Raw genomic sequence first — 23,685 nt, 5'->3', positions numbered from 1 at the left:
CATGGAGGATTTATTTAAAGTTCAGTTGTGCCATTTGGTACAGAGGTAAGAGCCATCTCATCTTTTTCTAGAAATATAGAATGGAGATGTTTTTCTTTCTATCATCCTCACCTTTAAACTAAAAAGAAATCCTGCTTTCTAAATACTAATGGACTTTCCAAATAAGCAACTGAATAGAATCACAGAATAATTTAGGTTGGAAAAGACATCTAAGATCATCCAGTCCAACTGTTAACCCAGCACTGCTAAGTTCACCATTAAATCATATCCTGAAGTGCAATGTCTTTTAAACATCTCCAGGGATGGTGACTCCACCGGTTCCCTGGGCAGCCTTTTCCAATGCTTGACAACCCTTTCCATGAAGAAATTTTTCCCAAGATCCAATCTAAACTTCCCCTGGCACAGTTTAAGTCCATTTCCTCTTATTCCTATTGCTTGTTACTTGGAGAAGATACTGACCCCCTACCTGGCTACAACCTCCTTTCAGGTATTTGTAGGGAAAAATAAGGTTGTCCTTGTGTTTCCTTTACTCCAGGCTAAACAAACCCAGCTCCCTCAGCCACTCCTCACAGGACTTGTGCTCCAGACACTCCACCAGCCTTGTTGCCATTCTATGGACACGCTCCAGCACCTCAATGTCTTTCTTGTACTGAGGAACCCAGAATCGGACACAGAAGGTGCAGCCTCACCAATACCAAATACAAAGAGACAATCTCTTTCCTGGTCCTGCTCGCAACAGTATTTCTGATACAAGCCAGGATGCCATGGGCCTTCTTGTCCACCTGGGCACAGGCTGGCTCATGTTCATCCAGCTGCTGACCAGCACCCCCCAGTCCTTTTCTGACAAGCAGCTTTCCAGCCATTCTTTTCCCAGCCTGTAGCACTGCTTGAGATTGTTGTGACCCAAGTGCAGGACCCAGCATTTCACATTGCTGAACCTCAGGCAATTGTCTCATCAATCCAGCCTGTCCAGATCCCTCTGCAGAGCCTTCCTATCCTCTAGCAAATCTACATTCCTTCCCAACCTGGTGCTGTCTGCAAACCGAGGGTGCCCTCAGTCCCCTTGTCCAGATCATTGATAAAGACATTAAACAAGACTGGCCCCAGTACTGAGCTCTGGGAACACCACTGGTGACCAGTCATCAACTGGTTGTAACTCAGTTACAATTAAATGAATTTTCATGTTTGGAAAGGAACTGCAGCTGTCACACTTAAATGGGTATTCTATAGGAGTTTCTACAAGATGTCTGTTAGAAACAAAGCAACATTTATGGAAATATAGTTCCAGAAAAAATTTTCAATCTCTAAATTATGTCTTTTTACAGTACAGTTTCACAGCTGCAGTCAATTTTGTAATTCAAATGAGTTTGTACATACTTCTAGTCTGCTTGGAATTACCATAGCTATAATAAAAAATGATCAAGAGAGACATGAAATGAGCATTGAAACAGAAAGCTCAAGTGGTTGAATCTTTTTCTGAAAACAAAAATTAGAACTACCTCTCCTTCACTTAGTAATAATCAAAAAATAACTCACAACAAGATTGGGAAAGAGCACAGGAAGAAATCTTAAAATTATGACCAGTGAATGGAAGTAAAAGCGAATAACTGCTCAAAGATCAAACTCAATGAAAATAGTTAGTTTCATTATTTCATTAAAATTTTATGCAAAATGTAAAAATCTTAGTTTAAAGTAATGATACAATATACAAAAGAGAAAACAGCAATATATTTTACAGCCACCAGAGTATTTACATTAAAATGTAATGTTTATAATTTAAAGAACTGGTATAACCTTTGAAAGGAATCATAGCTGCAATTCTGCTCTATGAGGAGGACAAGTCAAAACTGTCACCGTATATGACCACAGTATATACAATTGTGCATCTATTCGGTCACAAATGCTGCCTGTGGGGATCTAACTGTACATTGTGTGAGTACATGGCTACTCATTTCAATTATTCTTACTCAAGATTCGTGAAAAGAAAGCATGCAGTTCACTGTGAATTTATTTATGCCTAGTGGCTTGCTTGAAGGAACATCAAAAAAATATTCAACACATCTGACAAAAATGTGGAAAAGGAGAATGTGTGCATCTACCTTATGTTTTCCTTTAGGAAGGAAAAAAAAGTCTCAACTCAGAGCTCCTGTCTTTTTACAATTAGAAGGTCTGATTCTACTCTTATTGAACAATTAGATAATAAACACAAGCCATTATTCCACAGGCTTTAATAATCACTTTGATTCCATTTTTACTTTCCCATAGTTGCTACTGTCATAATCAGATTACACTGCCAAGAAGTCACTTACTGTGTGACACTTTGCTTTTAAATTCTTGGGAAATAAATGTTCCTCTTAGTTGCATACCCACACAATAGTCTCCTACAGGCCACAGAAACATCTATGCTAAATATAAGGCACATGTGCACGTTCACTGTTGATTCCCAATTTGAGAATGATATTCCTAGTAGTGTAAACCAGAGAAAAAGTTGTTTCAAACATCTACCGTATTACTTAGGATGTCAGGATTGTATAACCCCTGTTGCCAAGCCCATGGCCACATCTGAATTCAGTAAATGGGACAAATTTCTGTAGCCATAATAATATTAGTGGGAAAGGATGCTCTAGTGAGAGCATTAATACACTGAGATGACATATCACTGCATTCTGGGAATCAGTTACCAAAACATGATGAGGTTCAAGGAACTTATGTGCTTTCAAACACTGCAGTAATCATCCCAAATGTTGGAATGATACTTGCATATGAACACATACATATTGTCTGTATACAAAATAATGAATAATTAAAATATGTAAAGAAAACAGCCTGTTTGTTTTGCTATTTAAAACAACAGGCTTACATAGTGCAATGAAATATTTATTCACCGTGTTTTCCTTTTGCTGATCTATTTTTCTGGATTGATTACCTCTGAAAGCTTTCCTGACATGAGCTTTTGTCTGCTGACAAAAGGGAGGTGAAGCGAAGCATCTTGATTAGCTACAATGCAGATCAGCTTCTAGGCAAGCCAACCAGACCAGGAAGGACAGAGAGCATGTGGTCACAAGACTCCATCTATACTAAATTAGGTTTTATGGGGAAGAGTAATCCATCCTCATGTTTTCACAGAAAAACTAGCAAATAATACTTACAGATGAGCTTTCAAATTCTGGGTCAGTTCTTTTGCAAAACAGTAACAAAAAGAATAGTTACATTTAATTGTAGTGAAAGCCATAGTTATTCTAACAATTTATGAGCTGCCTCTTAATCTGTAGATTTCAAACAAGAGCCATGCCTTGAGCCTTGCCTGGATTCCTAAGACCTCATGACCTTGCCAAACCTTCATTATACTCAACTGCAACTACCTCAGTGTATGTTGTCTATTTACATGTCCCTGGAAAAGTATACTTTTTAACAAAAAACCACAGTTTTATGACTACCTACTGAATTTAAAAGGAAATAAGACTTATTGAACTACTGCATATTATATCAACATCCTCCAAGGGAGTATACTGTCCTTCCCATACATGAGGATCTAGCTCTACTATTAAGTTCAACCTTCTAAAGCCTGTGAATACAACTGCTAATATTGTGTATGAAGATGGGAAAAGCTACACTTGTAACAGCCACAATTGTTAGGCTGTTATTTTAAATAGCACTAACCGTGTATCACCACCTTCCTCTCCAGTTGAACACACTGAAGTTTTAGTAATTGTTCTGCAACAGATTATAAGTAGTTGTGTATTTTATTTATATGTGTGTGTGTGTAGAACTATTTTTTGTAAGTAATGTGTTACTTAAGATTATAAGTGTGTTATCTGCCAGCAAAATACGTGAGACCTCTTTGTTTCCATTTAAAGTTATGCTGTGATTTGATAAACTAAACCCAAAGTACACATAGAGGTTTGTTCTATATGTTGTTCTCAATCAGTCTCAAATCTTTTAGGATTTGAAAATTTGTTTCTTTTTCTGCTTTGTAGACAAAATCTAGTGAAAACAGTATTTTTTAACAAATAACTCTTTTCTGAAATTGTAGTTTCATGGGTTTATTATTTCCTAATTTATGAAAAATACGTAAATACTATTAAAAATTATTACTTAATCATCTAAGAAGACCCCACTGGCTCACAACAACAAACTTCATCAAATAGCTATATTATTCAAGAAAATAAAGAACGACGACAAAAAAAACCCAAAAAAACCCCCCAAAAAAAACCACCAAAAAAGCGCAAACAAAAACATGACACATTTGCTGATATATTACAGATGTGTATATTCCATCAAGGGGAAAAAATACGCTAACATGTAAAGATCACCATTAGCATGATAATCCTTGGTAACTAGATAGTCTGCATATATTGGTGCCAACTAATTGCTGAACAGCTTAGAGGGAACCTGGGAAGGACTTCAGGCCTGATGGGTCTCTACAGTGATCTTGAATCTTTTGTGCAGGCCCCAAATCATGTAATTTATCTGCCTTACAGTGACTCCAATTTATGCTGTGACATGGAAGATGACACAGCCCAAAACCAAAGAAGATGAAAGTGAAAGGGTAACAGCATCTGTTTTATGCACCTTGTTCTAGTACTCTTCAGCTGTGATTAGAACTGAGATCTAGCAATCACTTGGTTCCTCCTAAATAAATTGTTCTCTGAATATACTATATTCTGTGGTAAACCCCTTAAATAATTCTTATATTCTATAAAAATAGCAATCCTGTCCTAACTTTAGCTCTGCTTAGTTACCTATGTAATAATATATGTTGAATGAATTATCAAATCTGGTTGTGAATGAAATGAAATTCAATGTCAGACTTGCACTGATGCATGGTAGACAATTAAGTTGGATTATATACTATAGGATTTGTATACCATGCGTAGTAATTTCTTCCCTTCACAGGAAGCACCCTACAAATGCCACAAAGGACTGATTAGCCCTTCTGCATCACTTGTATTTCAATCAGCACACCCCTTATGTCTAGTGATGTGCATTTCATACATGTTCATTGGGGTTTTTTCTCTCTGCTGTTTTCTCTCTCTCTTTATAATTTTTTTAATTTTTTTTTTTTTTAAATTTTTAGTAACAGGAAGGGAAATGCTTTCTGTACTATACCTCCCTGGGCCACTTTCGTACAAAGAAAACCATGCAGAAAGGCTTAAGGACTTCAATTTCGATGGCAATTTTTGATTTCTAGTTCTAGCAAGTAATCCTTAAAATTAGTTTTAATGCAAAAAAACCCCCAAACCCAAAAAATCATCAGCATGCAGTACAGAGCTTTAGACAGGCTTCTTTCTGCATAGATCCTTAAGGTCACATGCTCTTTAAAGTGTTTGGTATATTTCAGAAAAGTGCAGGGACAATGCAGCTACTATACATTCTCTAAGAGCAGCCTCCAAGAGAAAAAGGAAGAAATGAGCCAATGATAATCCTTTTATTCTCCAGCTAGGCTACAAACTCTGAATTCATTCCTAAACATCCAAATGTTGACCTTTGCAAGCTGTAGGTGACACACAGTCTGGAAGAAAAATAAAACACTCCCTATGCTTTAGGAATCTGAACAGAACAAGAAAGTTAGAGCACCTCTCATTATCAAAATGCACCACCACTGCAGATATGAGAACTTACAGATTTTGCCAGGAATACAAACAGAATCTGCCTTGGCACCTGTGGTTTCACATTGGCAGGGTAAGTGCCTCTCCTGAGTAGAAAGATAACTGGATTCTATCTTACATTTGCTAGTTACTGTTCTGTCCCTCCCCAATAAAACAGATGGCAAAAAAACCATCACAAACATATTCAATATATTTGTGGTACGAATATAACATATGAGAGAGCAAACAGCCCTCACACATCTGTCTCAGCACTTGGGACTTTATCAAAAAGAATCTAAAGTAGGAGCAGAAATTTATATTACTCTACCATGTAAACACTCAAAAGACTTTGCACACCATCTTACTTTACAGAATTACTTTATTTTCTGGAAGCATTTGTGCAAAAGACAACACAAAGACCTTGCATTAATTAAAAAATTAGGTAGTATTGTGAATTTTGTCCGTTTTGAAAGCTGCACTGCTAAGATGAAGAATCCGTTATTAGAATGCCTTATAGCTCTGCTGTTAGAAATGAGTTAAGAGTAAAATTTTACATATAAAGCTCACAATGACGTTTTTCCTGTACCAAAATTTAATTTAGGAGGCATATGCTGCATTTTAATGAAATATGTCACAGATTTCAACTTTATTTTTATGGCTCTCTATGGAAAATGGAGCAAATTCTATTTTACATGAACTAAAGTTCTCTTGCTGATGCTTTAAGATGTATTTTATTTTTGTTTTAGTGTCATTTTCAAATTATCTGCCAATCTCTATTTTCAGCAGTTACTCTTGTTATGATTAGTTTCATTTTACCATGTGTTCACTATTATTCAATTGCTAAAGGTACTTTGAAATGCATTCTATGACTGAGCATCTAATTCAGGAAGGAGTTATGGGTTCACATGTTCCCTGATCATTTTTTCAGGGAAAGAATAGATCATTGATTAGATTAAATTTCACACTGAATGCAGATTATATGGCTCTGGTTAGCCTTAGATTTCATAACTGGTTTTGCAAAAAGTATTTGTAGCAGAAGGCTTATTAGATTAACTAATGTGTTTTCCTGATAGGGAAGATATTTAACATCACTTTCTGACCTCCAGTTATGAGACAGGAATTGGCTATGACAAAACAAGATTAACACCCAACTGTTTACTTGAAACCCCAAAATCCAGGATACAATTCACTGCATGACACAGAATGACAGGTTATTCTTCTGTCTTAATTTTCTCCATTCAGGAATGGCAGAAATATGAGAATTGTATACTTAGTACAGAGCTAAAATAATACTATAAACATAACAATTAAAAAAGTCACACTTTAATCAAAGAAATGATAATCACTGAGCCACCTCAGCTTTAGCATCCTCAACATCTCAGTAATGTGAAACCACTATTATCACATTTGGAAAAGAGGTGGGAAGGGGGAAAAAGGAGAAAGGGGAAAAAAAAGGAGAAAGGGAAAAAAAAGGAGAAAGGGAAAAACCCAAACACTTGTATAATAAATAATAATAATCCCATCTCTACTTATTGTGTCACATACAATATTGTAGCAATTTCTTCTTATCCTTAGACTGTTATTTCTGCCATTGCAGTTTACCTCCAACTGATACAGCCCAGATAATTTAGCTCTTTCAGGTAAATTCTGCCAAAGCACCTTTCTGACAAGTTTTGTGTAGTTGTTCATATTTCATACATGAATTCATAGGGATGTAAATAAGACTACTTCATTTCAATGTTAAGATAAACAGAACTATTCTAAGTAATTACAACTTTTTTGACTGCAGTTTAGTTGTGTTCATGTAGAAAGTATGTTTTGTCTTATACAAGACATCACAGAAAATTGCCACCATTGTTTTTCCTTGAAATCTCCAACTCTAAGAATAGTTCAGTGAAGATGCTCAACTGCATAGCCATAAAAAACCAGCTAGAATGTCAAACATAAGACTTGCCTGCAGAAGTCAGGCTGACTGCTAACAATGTATTCTGTTTACCCAAATAATTCTGCTTTCCCTGTTTAAAAGGAGGGAAAGGGAATGTTAATATCCCAAGTATCTGACCCTGCCTAAATATAACACTCTTTAGCTATGTAAGTTTTTTTCATACCAGTCTTTCTGTGATGTGAATGTTATGTCATCATCCAGAGGTCCCTTCTCTGAATCCTCATTCAGTTGTAGATCTAGGAGGAAACTAAGTCTCGATGTTCTTTCATTGTACATATGGAATCTTGCCCATGACAAAGAAACACATTCCTAATTTTGTGTCCTTGAAAGGTTATCACCCAACAACCCCAAGGAAATTTTGCTGCTTAGATCAACAAAAAAGAAATTATATTGATTTTTTTAGTGTCATTATTCAATATTTAATACTTTCCTTTCATATTGTTATTTCAACATATTCAGATATTCAGTTAATGAAAGTTGTAAAATATAACTGCTGACAGTGACATAGAATATCTTACAATTATGCTTCACCAAGGATTCTTGGTCTTAGGCTACTAAAGAAATGGCAGGTAAGGCAGCCTGCCCAGCAGAGCTGCTTGTCTGCAGTTCTGCCCAGATGAAATGGATGGCTAAGTAGACAAATAGAAATAGGATGGATGGCAAGTGAGCGCAGAAATGAGTGTATTAGCAAAGCTAGATCAGAGCAGAAACAGTCATAAATTTCATGGGCATGCTGTTAAGATTGACCAGTCTTGAATGGAAATAATCACTCTTTTGAAAGTGTTATTTTTCCACAATGACTTTGCTTTTAGCATTAAAGTAACCATGTTCTATAGCTAAGGTAGTTGCATTGCAACTAAATATGCATATATATCTGACAAAGAAAATACATTTCTTATCAGGTTGTACACATTTTGTGCTTCTCAACAGTTCAGTTCATTGCTTTTAAGGAGCTGAATTTTCTAGAAGATGCAACAGGTAACTTTGGTGTTGCTTATTAGCAACTAGAGAAAATTTCTGCAATAAAATCTTCAATTTTGTTCCTAAAACGTTATCATTATTCTTTTCAATAAACATGAGAGGCCAAACTAAACATGACAGTTCTTGACTGTTCACCTAACATAAAGATGCACAATTAGATATGTACTCAGTGTAATTGATTAACTGGTATTGCCTGCAGCACAAAGCATACGTTATACTTAAATAAAAGAGAATATTATACCTTGCTTGATGAGGTGGTTTGACTACTATCCTTACCAAAGAACAGATGTGTACTAACGAGTTCCCGTGGTGGAATTCAAGTACTGCTAAATGGAAACTGAAGGTCAGAGAAGCACACCCTGAAATAGATGGTCTAGTTGAAAGTACATTTACTGCCCAGTTGTAAATGGGAACTCCCAAATAGCTGCATGGCCCAAGTGGTATGTTAAACTTCTAGAAATGTTTAAAATTTGACAGCCTGAAGAAGTTAATAAAATATTTAAGAAGAAGATACAGAGTAAGAAAACACTTGTAAAAAAGCAATATGAGCAGAACGAATATTACAAAGATCTAATGTAAGAAAAGTTACGCAAAAATAACATCTGCAGATGGGACATTTATTTCAGTCTGCAAGACGAAAAAGGAAATAAATTGTATCAGGAAAAGTATACAGAAATCAAGTTGATATGAATTGATGTACATTAACTGCAGTGATCACATTTCTATGTCGTGGTCTCTTGTGAGAAATAGTCAAAAATTGAGACAGTTAACATTTCCAAAGATCCAAGGAAGAATTTGGTTGACTAAAATACCCTATGAGGTCTGCTGGAAAATGTAGCATAAGAGCACTTCAGAGACACAGAGAAAACAGCAGTGCCATGTGAACGTGAGACATCACTGGCTCACTGTCTGCAGCAGAACAGGATTTGATTTGTCCAATGGAAAATTCAGTGGAAATTAAGTACTGTGGAGCAGGTTAAGTTGCAAAGGGAGATTCTCCTTTATAGCCTTCACAATTATTTTGTTTGTTATTCAACCTAAGATATCTCACAAAACCAGTATCTAAGTTAGACTAATATGTACGAAAATCAAATCAAGGACATTACTGTGTCTACAGAAATGAAGCAGTCCTCACAAACAGAAACAGATGAACAACTGAATTATTAAATAATTCATGTATTTGAGCACTTTGCAAGAAATGCTCACTGTGAATTGCATATGGATATCTGGATTTATGACTGGAACACTGATCTTGAAAATCCAGAAAAAAAATTTGTGTAATTAATTTTAAATTCCAAACAATATTGAAAAGAATTGCATGAAGATCAACAAGTAATTACAATTATTGTGGGAAATTATGAATAAAACATTAAATTGCAGGCTGTAAGCCCCTAGGCATTTTGCACCACTAAATGCATTTCTATTTTTATATCTCAACTCTCTCTGAAAGAAAGAAGAAAATTAAGAACTTCAAAAGAAAATTACAGTTCTTTTGAACACCATCTTTGTTATGACTAAAAATTACATTGAAATGAAAGTCAGCTTCCAATATAGTATTATTTAAGTAGAAAAGAGCAGGAATTTGTTCAACAAGAGAGAAATTGCAGAGCAGAATATTTCCAACATAGCATATATATTTTTGGATACAATACATATATTCTGATGTACTTATTTTACTGAAATTTGCATTATATATACAGAAGTATATCTCAAGAAGATAAAATTAATTGCTAGAGATTCAACAGAAGCAACAATTACAACCATTACTTTCTCTTTGTGTCAGGAGCTCATGGTCCCTTGAAAATTTAGTTTGAAGGTCTCCCTGATTTCTAGATTAATTAGAAGAGAAAACTCAATGATCTTTTGATGCATTCCATTTTACAGTTGCTGTCTACACCAAATAAAGAAAATGTTTTTCCATAAGCGTATATGTTGTATAGGAACTAAAATGCATTGTAACTGAATTTTGTGTATTTTTCCCGTAAATCCTTTTTTTGGTATCATTTTATGTCATTTCATTATGTGACAACTATTGTTTCAATGAGTATGATGTCAGTGGAGGACTTCTGTTGCAAAGGTATGTGCTGCAAACTCCATTACTCACAGAACTACTTCTGCTTCATGATGTAAAAATGTTTCATTTCTTTGTAGTGGTTCCGTTTAAACATTTATACCTATCTCTTAGGTGTATCAGTGTTTCAACTTTCTGATTCTTTTTAAAAGCTGCTGACTTTTTTCTGTCTTTTAAATCTGTGAACTCATTTGTTTTGAACTTAGCAAGTAGCTATTTCCTTCCATTCAGTACAGTTTTTGTTCAAACATTTATTTTGCAAGTAATTAATATATGTCATTGCAAGTTTCTGTTAGGCTGCTCTTCATCACTGGCCTTACATTGCCTTAATTACTAACATCCAAGCATTAGCCAAATGCTTCTAAAATCAGCTGGGTTGCACACACTCCACTATGAATGCGATGCTCCACAGTGCCCAGCTGTCTTTCTCTGAGGTGGAAAGACATAATAAAATAATTGTGTGCTTACTTTTTAAATATAAAAATAGTTCTATAGGAGAATTAGTCATATAGTTAAAATCAAGTACAAGCAGGATAGGTCTACTATAGTTAAAATCAAGTACAAACAGGATAGGTCTACAACATACACACCACACTATTAGTATTTGTGAGATAACTATACTATTAGTAATTGTGAGATCTAGGTACGAGTTTAGTTTTCAGCTTCATGAGCCCTTCCCTCCTAAACCTAATCTCTTTCATCATTTTAGCAAGCTCTGTCCTGACACAAGATGTTGAAGTCTCCTCATCTTCTTAGCCTATTCTACAACATTCAGAAACCTTTTCTGATTTATTGTCCAAATTTATTACTGACCAATAAATACAAATAAGATAATACATCAAAGTCTAATTCTGTATCTGTCAAAGCTAATGATACCCCTGTACTGTAGGCTCCCTAACTGGTCATAACTGACAAAGGAAGCTAAAAGTTTCACAAATGAGATACTCTTCTACATTTATTTACCAAGAGAAAGTTGACTGCATCGTAACTGAACCAAAAATACTGACCAGGTGACAGAAATACAAAAATAACTATACTTTCAAAGGCCAGATACATCATATTTAGTTGTAACTTGTGAAGATCATCAGACCAAGATGGAACTATTTTAAGTTCAGCCCTTGAAACAGAAAATGAGTATTAGAAATGTTGCACAAGGTAATCATTGAACACCTTCTTACTTCATGCACAACATGCTTTATATGCATTCCCAACATCCAGTGAGTAAAGTAATAGTGAAAAAGCCACAAAAAACTACTGTTTGCCAAAGAAGAGAGTAGGAGAGACCCAGAATATGGACAAATCCTAGAACTGTCCTCATGTTAGGTCAAAGGTTGGACTCAATTATCTGAGAGGTCTTTTCCAACCTATCTGATTCCGTGATTCTGTGAATCAAATGACAAGTCTGTCAAGTTTATTTTTCTTCTTCAATTGGTGGCCTAAAGATGGCTAAGGAAGAATGGAGAGAAGAAAAAAAACAATCTTCAAAGGTATTTTAAAAAATAATCTCTGCAAGAACTGAACCCATTTAGTTAAGCATTTATGTTCAACTTCTTAACTATATTTTCAAATAATTTTCTGAGTCATATGTCATAATATTTGGGTTAAAATCTAACATTGGAATTTGAAGGCAATCTCTAGCCAGTGTCAAAGTTTAGTTTTTAGACAGAACTTTTGTTTTGTGCAGTGACCAAAAGAAACCCCAAAAAATACAACATAAAGAGGAGGAAATAGTACATTTTGTTAGCTGTTTTTAAAATTGCACCTTCATGTAGGGAACTAGCATTTTAAATATTCCATAGGTATGGCTAAATAAGTCCAAAATACAAAACACCTGGTAGGATTGGGTTGTAATAGACCAGTGCTTGTAAATGTACATAAGTGATAGGTTTATCACTAAGCCAATGTCAAACACTGAATAGTGCTAGGGAAAAAAAGAAAAAAGAATACTGTCTAATTTAAGGGGCCATAAGGCTTTAAAAACTGATGTTAAAACGCAAGAGAAACAACAGACATGATCCATGTTATGCTGAACCTGCTTCTGCATAATTAACATTAGGAAAAATTCACAGTAATATAACTATTTTACTATTTCACTATTAAAAGAAATTATATTTTTACTGTTATATCAGTTTTGATCAGCATAAAATAGAACATTTTTAATAAATTTAATGACTCTTTGCAGAGAAAAGCTAATGCCACTAAGACAACACCAAAGTAGAAACAGAACTAGTATTTTGAATAGTTACTGACTGTGAGGTTGACTAAAATTGTTTGTGAAAGGGTATCTTTAGTGCACTGTAGAAAAAAAGAGTGGCAACTAGAAAAATTATCATTATTTCAGAATGCACTTGCTAATTACTACATGAACAAAATGTCTCAAAAGCAATAATTGGGCTTAACTGAGTAGCATTATGAAGAAGGGAATTAGGAATGAATTCTCCACAGACAAAATCACTGCAGTCTGCTATCTGCCTATAAGAAAGTGCCCTAACCAGAAAGTGTCAAAATTTTAGATGATGAATTAGAGACAGGTGCCTTTTGTTCTTGCTTTCAAAATGCATATTTACTTCCTGTTTCGGCTTTAAAATAATAATCAATTGAAAAATTTCTTTTTGATGATTACTGTTATAGAGGGAGAAAAAAAAGAGGAACAAACAAAAAGGGAGATGGTATAAAGCTGATTCACAGGCAGATCATCATGTTCAGTGTTTCTTGTTCCCTATAGCTCCTTTGACAGCAGAAATACTTTGTATATCAACTTTTGATTAGCATGAGTAGAAATACAGCATTAATTCCCAGAAGGCTGTTAGACATTCAAGGAGAGCAGGCAACTGATCACATAAAAAGCAGCAGACAATGTATTAATAAATCAGCAGATCTCCAAGTATTTCCAAGAGTGCCAAGTGACACTTGGCAAGTGATGTAGTATCTAACTTCACAATACACATTACTGATGTGTTTGAATTGCCAAAAGGAAGTAACAGTTCACTCATATTAATAGTATTTTCTACTTTACTAGATTCTAACAGCATCTCTACTGTAGCCAACTCAAATCACCTTTTATCTGAAATACACCTCAGCTGTCCAAGACCGTTCCCACCAAATCTTGTAATAATACCTTTAAGTTTCATTATGATTCTTTTGATATTGAAGTGGTACCTACCTACAATAAATCAATACTGGAACTCAAAAAATCCTTAAATACAGTGGAATCCTATGCTATGTGCACATTTTGTCAGATGACATGAAGGCAAATTGGCACTGAGTTTACAGAACATCATAACTGATGGAAAAGCTGCTGCTGCTAATAAAATCATGAAATACAAAGCCTTGCTCAGATGGCTGGAGAACAGGTTCAGTCAGGCCATTTATATCAGATAGCACAATGGTCTCAAATCATGCAAAAATGCATCTTGGTAACCACCAGACAAATGGTGTCCTCTCTCTTTTGGGGTCCAAAAGGAGAGGGAAAAGTAATACAACTTGCGGCAGCCCTCAGGTGTCTACAAAACACACCAGAGAGGAGAGAAGAGGGATGGTAAAAGTGAAACCACAGAACAAGGGCAAGGTCTTCACTACTCCCATTTTCACTTTCAGTCTGAGTGCCAGAATGGGTAGGGACCAAAAAGAAAAGCTGTGGTATAGGCTCTTTGATCCTCTTTTCCAACTAGGAATCTAAATTGGTAGTCAGAACACTAATGCTGGTAAATTGGAGGAGCTACAGAGGCGTTACATCAGAAAGTCAAAATAAATCCATTATGTTTTGACACACTGCATGAATTATGTCCTCTTATGTACTACCACAGAAATACGGTAAAGAAAAGCATGTTAAACCTGAAGCCAAGTCTCTAACATCTCTGAAATACAACACAGTATTGTCCCACTTGGAATATTCACCAGGGAGATGAGTAAAATCTCCACAATGATCTAATATAGCTGTTCACTTCACACTTTTCAGGTAAATTGCTGAACTTAAGTTCGATTCAGGTGTTTGTCACTGCAAGTCTGGAGGCTGCTCTAGTAACCAAACTTGAAGGTCAGCTAACTGAAAATGTCTTAATCAATCAAAAATTTGATCCAACAAATAAACTGGTACGTTCCTCTAAAGCCAACCATATGGTTAGCCTGACAACCCCACCAATGAATTTGTCGGTAACTCATAAAATATTACACAGTATTAAGCAAGCTGCTGGAGCTCTGGCAATAAAGTAATGTTGGATCAGCTCCTCTCTGTACATGCCTGGATTTATTTCCAAACAAGACAGCACCAAATGCATGGAATACATATACTAGACTGAGATGTTTAGTCCCTCCAGTTTGTCTGAATCCCTTTGGCCACATGGAGACCAAAAACCAACCAGACTTCCCCAGCCAAGAATTCCCTGTGATTGCAGAATTGGTACAGAGTCCCTCTGGCAGACACAAAGGTGGCACTTCTACACCAGGCCCCAGCCCCTGTACAGGAAGCACAAGGGGCACTGCTGGACTTTCTCTTCTCTCATGAAAGGCTGCTATTTAGGGGGTGTTGGATGACTTTAGAATATCTCCAAGACTGCTCTGAGCTATAGTGGGTTGGCATAAAACTAGTCTGGGAATCAAATAGGACTGCAAAGCTCAAAGATTCTTTTTTTGGCTCAGTCTTTGCTCATTAGTTATGAGGAATTCTACTTTTTGCTCAATCTCCTTTCCTCTGCAGTTTCCAAGATTTTCCAAGCTCTTTGAATTCCAAGAATATGAAAATTAAATATTGGAATTAATACAGAAGGTCTTAATTACTGTGACTTTTCAAGTTATATTCATTCAAAGGACAAATATTAATAAGGAAAAGAGATTAGGTGCCCCCCTAAATCATCACATTTGAACTTTAAGCTCAAACAAAGCAGGCAAACTTGGAGAATATTTTCTCTAGCTAGCTTTAATAACCTTTACATCTTCTCTCAGATTTTGTCTCTCCATGCTGAACTGTTCCCTTTCTTTCTGCTGGAACGCTGCTTGTCTCAGAGACTGGCACTTACGCATAATAATTTTGGTCTGTAGTGCATCCCTCAAATAGATGCTTACCTTCATTTTTAATTCTTTAACAGCTACATTACTTTCTGACTTATAATTTCGATTGGGTGTGGCAGCAACACAATATGATTCTTTTGCACCAAGTTTCTTTTTCCTCAATGCTCTTGATTTTCCTAAAAAGCTGTTTGTAAAACGCTATGCAAATTAAAAGATACTGAGAAATTTCTGTGGGTGGAGAACATGTTAAAATAATTTATTCGTCCCTAATGGCAAAGTGGGAATAACAACGGTGCTTTGCTGTTAGTCATAGCTCGGAATCACACCTACCAGCCAATAACATCCCCCTCTGCAGCAGAGTATTGTAGAAACATTGACTGGTTAATTCTCACAGTGCCACTTCCAACATGTGATTGGGAATGAATGTTATTCCTATTCTACAGAGGACGAATTAAAGCACATTTCCTCTGGAGCATGCTACATTAGAAGATGAGATCTGCTTGTAGCAACTAAACATTTCATGCAGATTAATCTCACTGTGCTGGTAGCTAAGCTAGTTCTAAGAGAATCACATCATGGATGTCCAGAACATCTTCACTGTCAGCACAGGCTAAGAGACGAAAAGATCAATGCTTTCTGACTTTAATAATTGCACATGGAAAAATAAATATAGCAACAATTATTCCTATGTAGAGAGAGTATGTTTGTGCCCCCCATTATCTGCATGATAATCCATATAAGCAAATGCTAATTTCAGCAAGACTTATTTAGATACTGATTTAATTTCTGAGTTACTGTTTATAAATTACTTGCCTAAAGGTATTACTAATACACTTTTATAAGCAAATCTGGAACTAGGCTTCTCGGTTCTGCCCACTCCTAGTTCATACCCACTGGTGTACTTCATAAGTACAGCAATAAGAATTGAGACTTTAGTGTTTTCCAAGTGTATGTGAAGGATCAGCCCTTACCTAAACTGGGTCCCTGGAAAACTCTGATGTTTCAGGTGAAGATCCACTTGTAAGTGTGCTTTATTCCTACTGCCATATGACAAAAAAATCATAAACTGTTTGCCATACCCCAGAGTTCTACCTAAATGTTTATCAAGAACTACACATACAGAAAGAAAGCAGACAGAAATCATTAGAAAATACATTCCACTCCTGTTCTTTTAAACTGAAACTTACACTCTTCTGTATCCTCGTGTGGCAAGCAGCCATTTCAGGTACTATTTCTCCACCAACAGAGTCCCTTCACGTTCAATAAGCTTAACATCCTTCTCTGTTAAGCAGAAGAGAAAGTGAAGGAGTTAAGAAGGAGTAGGGAAAAAGGGTAGGGGAGAAGAAAGAGCAAAAGACATGCACAGAGCATCAAGGGGCAGCTGCTCTGCAAGGGAAAGCGAGCTGGAAACTAGCACTGTGGTAAGGCTGGCATGAGCAATTGCACCAAGAGCCAGGATGTAAAGTAGCAACTTCAGGACAGAGCCAGAGACAATGGTCAGGATCAGACACAGGCCAAATCACCCAGCACACCTGCAGTGGTTAGGCTGATTCCTAGCCAGGAAACTGGAACTATCTCCTGAATCTACCCTCGATGATCTAAGAGTGGGATTTTCTGCTTATGAAACAACAAGAAATGCATTTCCCCTTCTGTTGACCAGAAAATAGAACTTCTTTACTGTAGAGAAGAGCCTGGCCACTGTAGTACATGCTGCCACCATGCACAGAGCAGAACACTGCTATCACTCTGAGGGCAATGCTAACATTGCAGGGAAAATGCAGTTTCTACTATCGTTGAAATACACATAGGAAGCACAGGGAGATCTGGGCTGCCAATGTCTAGTGATTCTGGTTTCCTATCTCTGGAGTCAGCCTCAACATCCCGTCTTTTTAATAAAAATCCTAAATTTTGTTTCTCAAAACCTATGTAGATAGTTATTATCCAGAAAAAAATTAGTGGATGGAAAAGCCAAATTAAAGCCCAAGATCTCACCCTGAAGCCCTTACCAGAGGGTTAAATTAAATTGGGCTAATATAAACAAAATCAGGTTATCAGAATGGTTCTTTGCTGACATGAAGGACAATTAAGAAAGAATAAAGAGTATAAAAGAGAAGTATTTGGAATACCTACCCAAGCAGTACTTTTAGTATACAGATAGTCTGAAATCAAAGAACTGAAAAAAAAAAAATCCTATAAGATATTATTAATGCTACTTCATCACACTGATTCATACCAGACCAATAAAACCATTAGAAATACTCAATAAGGAGAGATAAAATGAGTTTCTTCTATACTTCATTCCATACTTGCATTTAAGGCTTCCCTAAGCCCTTCATGAAACTTAATGGCATCTTCTAGCCCTTTCCTATTCCATTTATTAAAAATTGGAGAGCTTAAATGTGGAAATCTGTATTATTGAAACATTAAGACTACAGTTATACAAAATAAATAAGAAATACTTATTTCTCAAATATACACTCCAATGACATTAACATGACATTACTTTTTGTTGTGTGATCCAACTCTACCTTTACATTGGTAATAACATTACTATGCTAAGAATCATACATTTTGAACTGTCTGGCTTCCAAAGGCAATCTGAGCCCTTACAAATGCATTGATATAGACTTTGAACTCCATTAATTTTTATTTTCTTTAGACCAGAATGAAGGAAAATATTGACACCTATGTTTGAAGAGACAAAATAGACTGAGAGAACACTTGCTTTTACATGATTTCTGTTTTTAAAGGACAGTTAAAATACACTCAGAGTAAACTCAGGAGAGTCTTTACTATAGAAGGAGAGCCTGGATAAGAACCACTCAGATTGGTACCAGCAAAAATAAAATGCAACTACAACTGGATAGGAGGATTTTAAGTTGAGCATGGAGGTAGATAGGGACGTCTGAAAGGAGAAGACTATATGAGTAGTAAATAGATTGTCACACAGTATTTTCCCTTCATAACGAGTATCATAGGTTAAAAGTCTGAACTGCAAGTGGAGAAAAAACTGTAGAAGTCATGATCCCTAGAACACTGACAGGAAAACTCTGCTAGAGGCATTTCTGTAATTTATTGTTCGTTTTGCCTTCAGGGGAAATGGGGGACAACAACAACAAAGGGACATTATATCACTGCACTGAAAATGCATTCGACTTCCTAAACAGGCATATACTTCAGCTCTACCATTCTTTGCAGTTCACAAGAAAGCTAGCATAAGAGAGAAATGATAGACTCTCAGAGCACTCACAGCTGCCTGTCTCTTGACTCATTAACTGAGCTTCCCTTTTGGTTCCTATTCTCCGTATTTAAACAGTTCCTCTTGTCCTTTTCAACTTTTTTTTTTAACTGGTTTTTCTTCTTTTTTTCCCCTCCTTGTTAAAGCTTATTTTCCAAAATTACTGATATTCCTCCCACTAGTATCATTTTGCCAGAAGAGATGATTTAACATCACTGCTTCATAGAATCACAGAATCATTAACGGTTGGAAAAGACCCCTAGATCATCAAGTCCAAACCTGTAATCATTGAGTCATTTTGTAATAATGTGCATTTGTGTTGTATTTGTTACTTTGTACTACAAAGTAATTCTTTTTTTCGACACAGAGACAACCCCAGTACTAATGACTCTATTGATGAAGCAGGGAGGATCAACGCTGACCAGAATATGGAATGTTTTCCTCACTCTCACCTGAAGCCTGCTCAACAAGCCCTATGTGGATAAATAGATAATTAGTATTTCCATAGAAACATACTCATAATTTCTTAATTCAGGGAGCTTTGATGTATTACCTACAAGCATGCAAAAGGTGAACTTTTTCATTTTTTTGAGTTCTTCATAAAACAAGGACACAATCTAAAAACTTTCCTGAAAGACAAGTTCTTCGATAATGTAATAGCAGATACAGTATAGGTTTCAAGTTTATTATCCACATGAGATCTATAACCTGCAAATACAGTACTGTTAAAAAATGTCATTCTTCTCATAAAGTATATACTTTCCAGCTGGGTGCAAGTTAAAATAGTTTGATATTTATGTTCATGTGAGACTAAAGTGCAGATAGACGTAAAATTTGTCATGGAGCCCAGAAAAAAGACGTCTCCAGGGTGTTTTTTTCCTACCACAGCAGCCACATACAATTCAATATGTGCTCCAGAGCATTTAGTTCTTCTAAAAACAGTGTCAGCAAAATTTCTAGGTCTCTTTCATGAATATTTTAAAAATGTTAATCAGGCTGAAACACGAATGTTCTTTAGCAAGAAGGCTGCATCTCACTGCTGGAGGTTTAGCAAATGAAGAGAACAGCAGAGAGCTGCAGATAAGTAGATTCTAGCAATACTTCTATTGCATACATAATTGGACCAACATTTTACTAATAGAGTTAAATTTCAAGCATTTGAAAAGCCTCAAAGTCCTGACATTCTGGGGTCTCACACAGCATACATATACACTGCTGACATTGCAAGTGACCTGCTGATGGTAGAGCTCAAAGACATCACCAGAAATCTGCACTACAGTATTGTTGCCTGAAGGATGTCTCTCACTTTCAACAACTCTGGAGCTAATTCAGAGAATTTCCTTAATTTAGAAAAAATAATTTTAGAAAATTTTATTTAAAAAAAAAACATGTGTTACACCTCACGTATTTAACATAAACCTGCAGCTAAGGATGTCGACAAGTCCAGCACATAACAAGCCCACAAATGCTGGGGTGCATGCACAGAGAACACTGTATGGTATGCACAACTCTACCAGATGAGTATAATATTGTATTTCTTATCACTGCACAGCAGTTATTAATTTCAATAACATCAGCATTATCGAAAAATGTTGCTCTGGCATGCTGAATCCCATGATTCCTATCTTTTGACTAAAAACACCACTTTTCCTCAATGTCTTCTTCCCTAAGGCGTATTAAAGTCAAACTTTGAATTTATACTCTGTTGTCTCTCTCACCCACTAAATTATGTAAATAGAGGAGTTCAAATTAAGATTTTTCTTGAAAAGACTTTCAGTTTTTTTTCTTTTATGTAAGAATTTCCTAATGTGACAAAAATGAAAAAAAAAATGGACTCTACCTATCCATTGATAGAACAGAAAACAGACATTCTAGGCTTTTTTTTTTTCTGTTTGTGCATCTCTCTCATATGAAACTAAACAGAATTTTTTAGCAGTCACATGCTAATGGCATGTTTACTTTATGAATAATAAGTTGAATAACAATGCCTGTCTGGTCCCCAGTTTTCACATTTCTTATTTTCACATTGGTCTTATTTTATAATTTCATCTTTTTTATAAAAGCAACAGAAAATTCCAGAAACTCCAAGGAAGCTCACAGCACTTCTGCATCAGGCTCTTTACAAACATTAGAGAAACATAGTCTCCAGGGTAGGGAGCTTACAACCAAACATTCTGCTCCTGGAGGATTTGGGCACACACACTGTGAGTGGCCCAACTGCTGTCAAGCCTTGCAGACAAAGTACTTATTCACATTTATATAAATGGATTTGATTACAGTTCCACTGAACTAATTTTAAACCACTCAAACTCTCCACATTTAAAAGCACGGAACTTCTTGGCTGACAACAGTCCTAACTTCCCAACAGCACTGCAGATGTGGCTATTTCGGGAGTTGCTGGTGACAGAATGGCTTTTGCATGAGGTGCTGGGGCCTGTAGAGATGGGGAGGGATGAGGGGCTCTGCACCCAGAGTCTTCATGGCTTTCTTCTTACAAGACAGGACATGTCATTTATACCAAAGCCCTTAGCCAAATACAAAATCAGTCTCCATCTCAGTCTGGCTGAATAATGTACACTAAAAGCAAACAAACAACCCAACAGAAAAAGTCTTCTGGTTTCCTATGCAGCAGTCGAAAGTGGCTGACTCCCTGTATGCTGGGGTAAGGGGTTCCCTGGCTGCAGGGCTGCTGCGTGGGTGGGTGGGGGTTGGCCACTCATGCCCCAGTCACCGAACAGACATGGGTTGTGATGGAGAGCAGAAAGGCAGCACTCTGCCATACAACAGTGGGATCCTGCCATACAGTGGCAGCCCCACGTGTGTAAGCAGGGGAGGGGCCTTCCACATCCAATACCCTCTGGGTAAGCTGGTAGGGTATTTTTTTTTAATTTAAAAAATGTGCACCTCTTTGATTGTTGGTTTGGACTATGACCCTAATAGGACAAATGGTTGTCACACAAGTACAAGACTAAGAATACGTAATGAAAAATTACCAAATTCCCCTAAAAATATTGCATATTAATAACTTAGGTCACTTTCTCTTTTAAAAGCTTTATTGTCTTACATAAGCCAGACTTTTATTTTTGAATTCTTAAGGGAAAAGCTCTGGTATACTCTCCCTGCCACTAATCCTTAAGTAGCTGCATACCCAGCCCTTGAACAACTAGAGCTGAAAGGAAAACCAGACTGACAGAATTATTACTCTTTTCTTATTTAGTATTTTCCCTATTAATCTCCTTGTGGGAAAACCATCCTGAACTTAAACTTTGTTAGAGAAAACAAGGAAATCAGTATTCTCTAATAGGTTTGTGTGAATTCCAACAAGATTTGTTTTTCAAATTAATGGAAGAGGGACTGCAGCTGGTTGATATCATCATAAAACCTCTCTTGATGATTTTTGAGCAGTCTTGGGAATCCAGAGAGGTCCCAGCTGTCTGGAAACTGGTGAACATTGTCTCAATTTTCAAGAAGGGCAAGGAGGAGGACCTCAGAAACTACAGGCCTGTCAGTCTCATTCAGTGCATGATAAATTTATGGAGACGATTATTCTGGGAAGTATTGAAAAACACCTGAAAGACAACACAGTCATTGATCACAGCCAGCACGGCTTCATGAGAGGAGAGTCCTGCTTATCAAACCTGATTTCATTTTATGACAAGGTAACCCACCTAGTTGATCCAGGGAAGCCAGCTCATGTCATCTTTTTGGATTTCAGTAAAGCTGTGGACACAGCACACAGCTGGATAAACACATCACACAGTGGGTGAATAATTGGCTCACAAGTTGAGCACAGAGGGTAATAGTGAATGGGGTAACATCAGATTGGAGACCTGTCACTACTGGGGTTCCACGAGGCTCCACCTCGGGCCCTGTGCTCTTCAACATCTTCATAAATTACTTGGATGCAGGCCTGGAAGGAATACTAAGCAAGTTTGCAGATGACACAAAACTGGGAGGAGCTGTTAACTCCCTCAAAGGCAGGGAAGCCCTGGAGAGAGACCCGGACAAATGAAAGAGCCAGGCAATCACCAACCATATGAAGTTCAACAAGAGGAAGTGCTGGATTCTGCACCCGGGATGGGGCAACAGATTGGAGAATGAGATCTTGAAAAGTAGTGTCACAGAAAGGGAGCTGGGGCAGCCAGGAGGGCCAACCACGTCCTGGGGGGCATCAGGCGCAGCATCGCCAGCCGGTGGAGGGAGGGGATTGTCCCACTCTGCTCTGCACTGAGGTGGCCTCAGCTTGAATATTGTGTGCAGTTTTGATCACTGCAATATAAGAAAGATATTAAGCTGTTAGTGTCCAAAGGAGAGCAATGAAGATGGTGTAGGGCCTTGAGGGGAAGCTGTATGAGGAGCGGCTGAGGGCACTTTCTCTGTTCAGCCTGAAGAAGAGGAGACTGAGGGGAGACCTCACTGCAGTTACAACTTCCTCATGAGGGGAAGAGGAGAGGCAGGCACTGATCTCTTCTCTGTGGTGACCAGTGACAGGACCCAAGGGAATGGCCTTAAGTTGTCTCAGGGGTGTTTTAGGTTAAGAAATAGGTTCAGGTTTAGAAAAAGGTTCTTCACCTGGAGGGTGGTTGGCCACTGGAACAGGGTGCCCAGGGAAGTGATCACAGCACCAAGCCTGACAGAGTTCAAGAAGTGTTTGGACAATACTCTCAGGCATATGGTGTGACTTTGGGGATGGTCCTGTACAGGGCCAGAAGCTGTACTCAATAGTCCTTGTGGGTCCTTTCCGACTCGGCATATTCTGTGATTCTGTGAATAAACAAATAAAATAGGTACTGTGGTGGGGACTGCCTGACATAGCTGACAAGGTTTAGGAGACACACTCAAAGTACAGCTACCT

The 23,685-nt window shown here is 37.0% G+C and overlaps 1 long non-coding RNA gene across 1 annotated transcript in view; it reads right to left on the bottom strand.

Annotated features, from left to right (window-relative positions):
- LOC135417206 (uncharacterized) overlaps positions 1–23,685 on the bottom strand; it is an 85,822-nt gene that overhangs the window by 48,403 nt on the left and 13,734 nt on the right. The window contains exons 4-5 of the long non-coding RNA XR_010431962.1: positions 17,723–17,765; positions 16,780–16,873 (exon numbers count right to left, since the gene is read on the bottom strand). This is a non-coding gene — a long non-coding RNA (uncharacterized LOC135417206). The remainder of the gene's footprint in view (positions 1–16,779; positions 16,874–17,722; positions 17,766–23,685) is intronic.

The sequence above is a fragment of the Pseudopipra pipra genome, chromosome 7 (genome assembly GCF_036250125.1).
Source record: "Pseudopipra pipra isolate bDixPip1 chromosome 7, bDixPip1.hap1, whole genome shotgun sequence".
Classification (NCBI taxonomy): Eukaryota; Metazoa; Chordata; class Aves; order Passeriformes; family Pipridae; genus Pseudopipra; species Pseudopipra pipra.
This window is presented reverse-complemented; position numbering and strand designations above follow the sequence as displayed.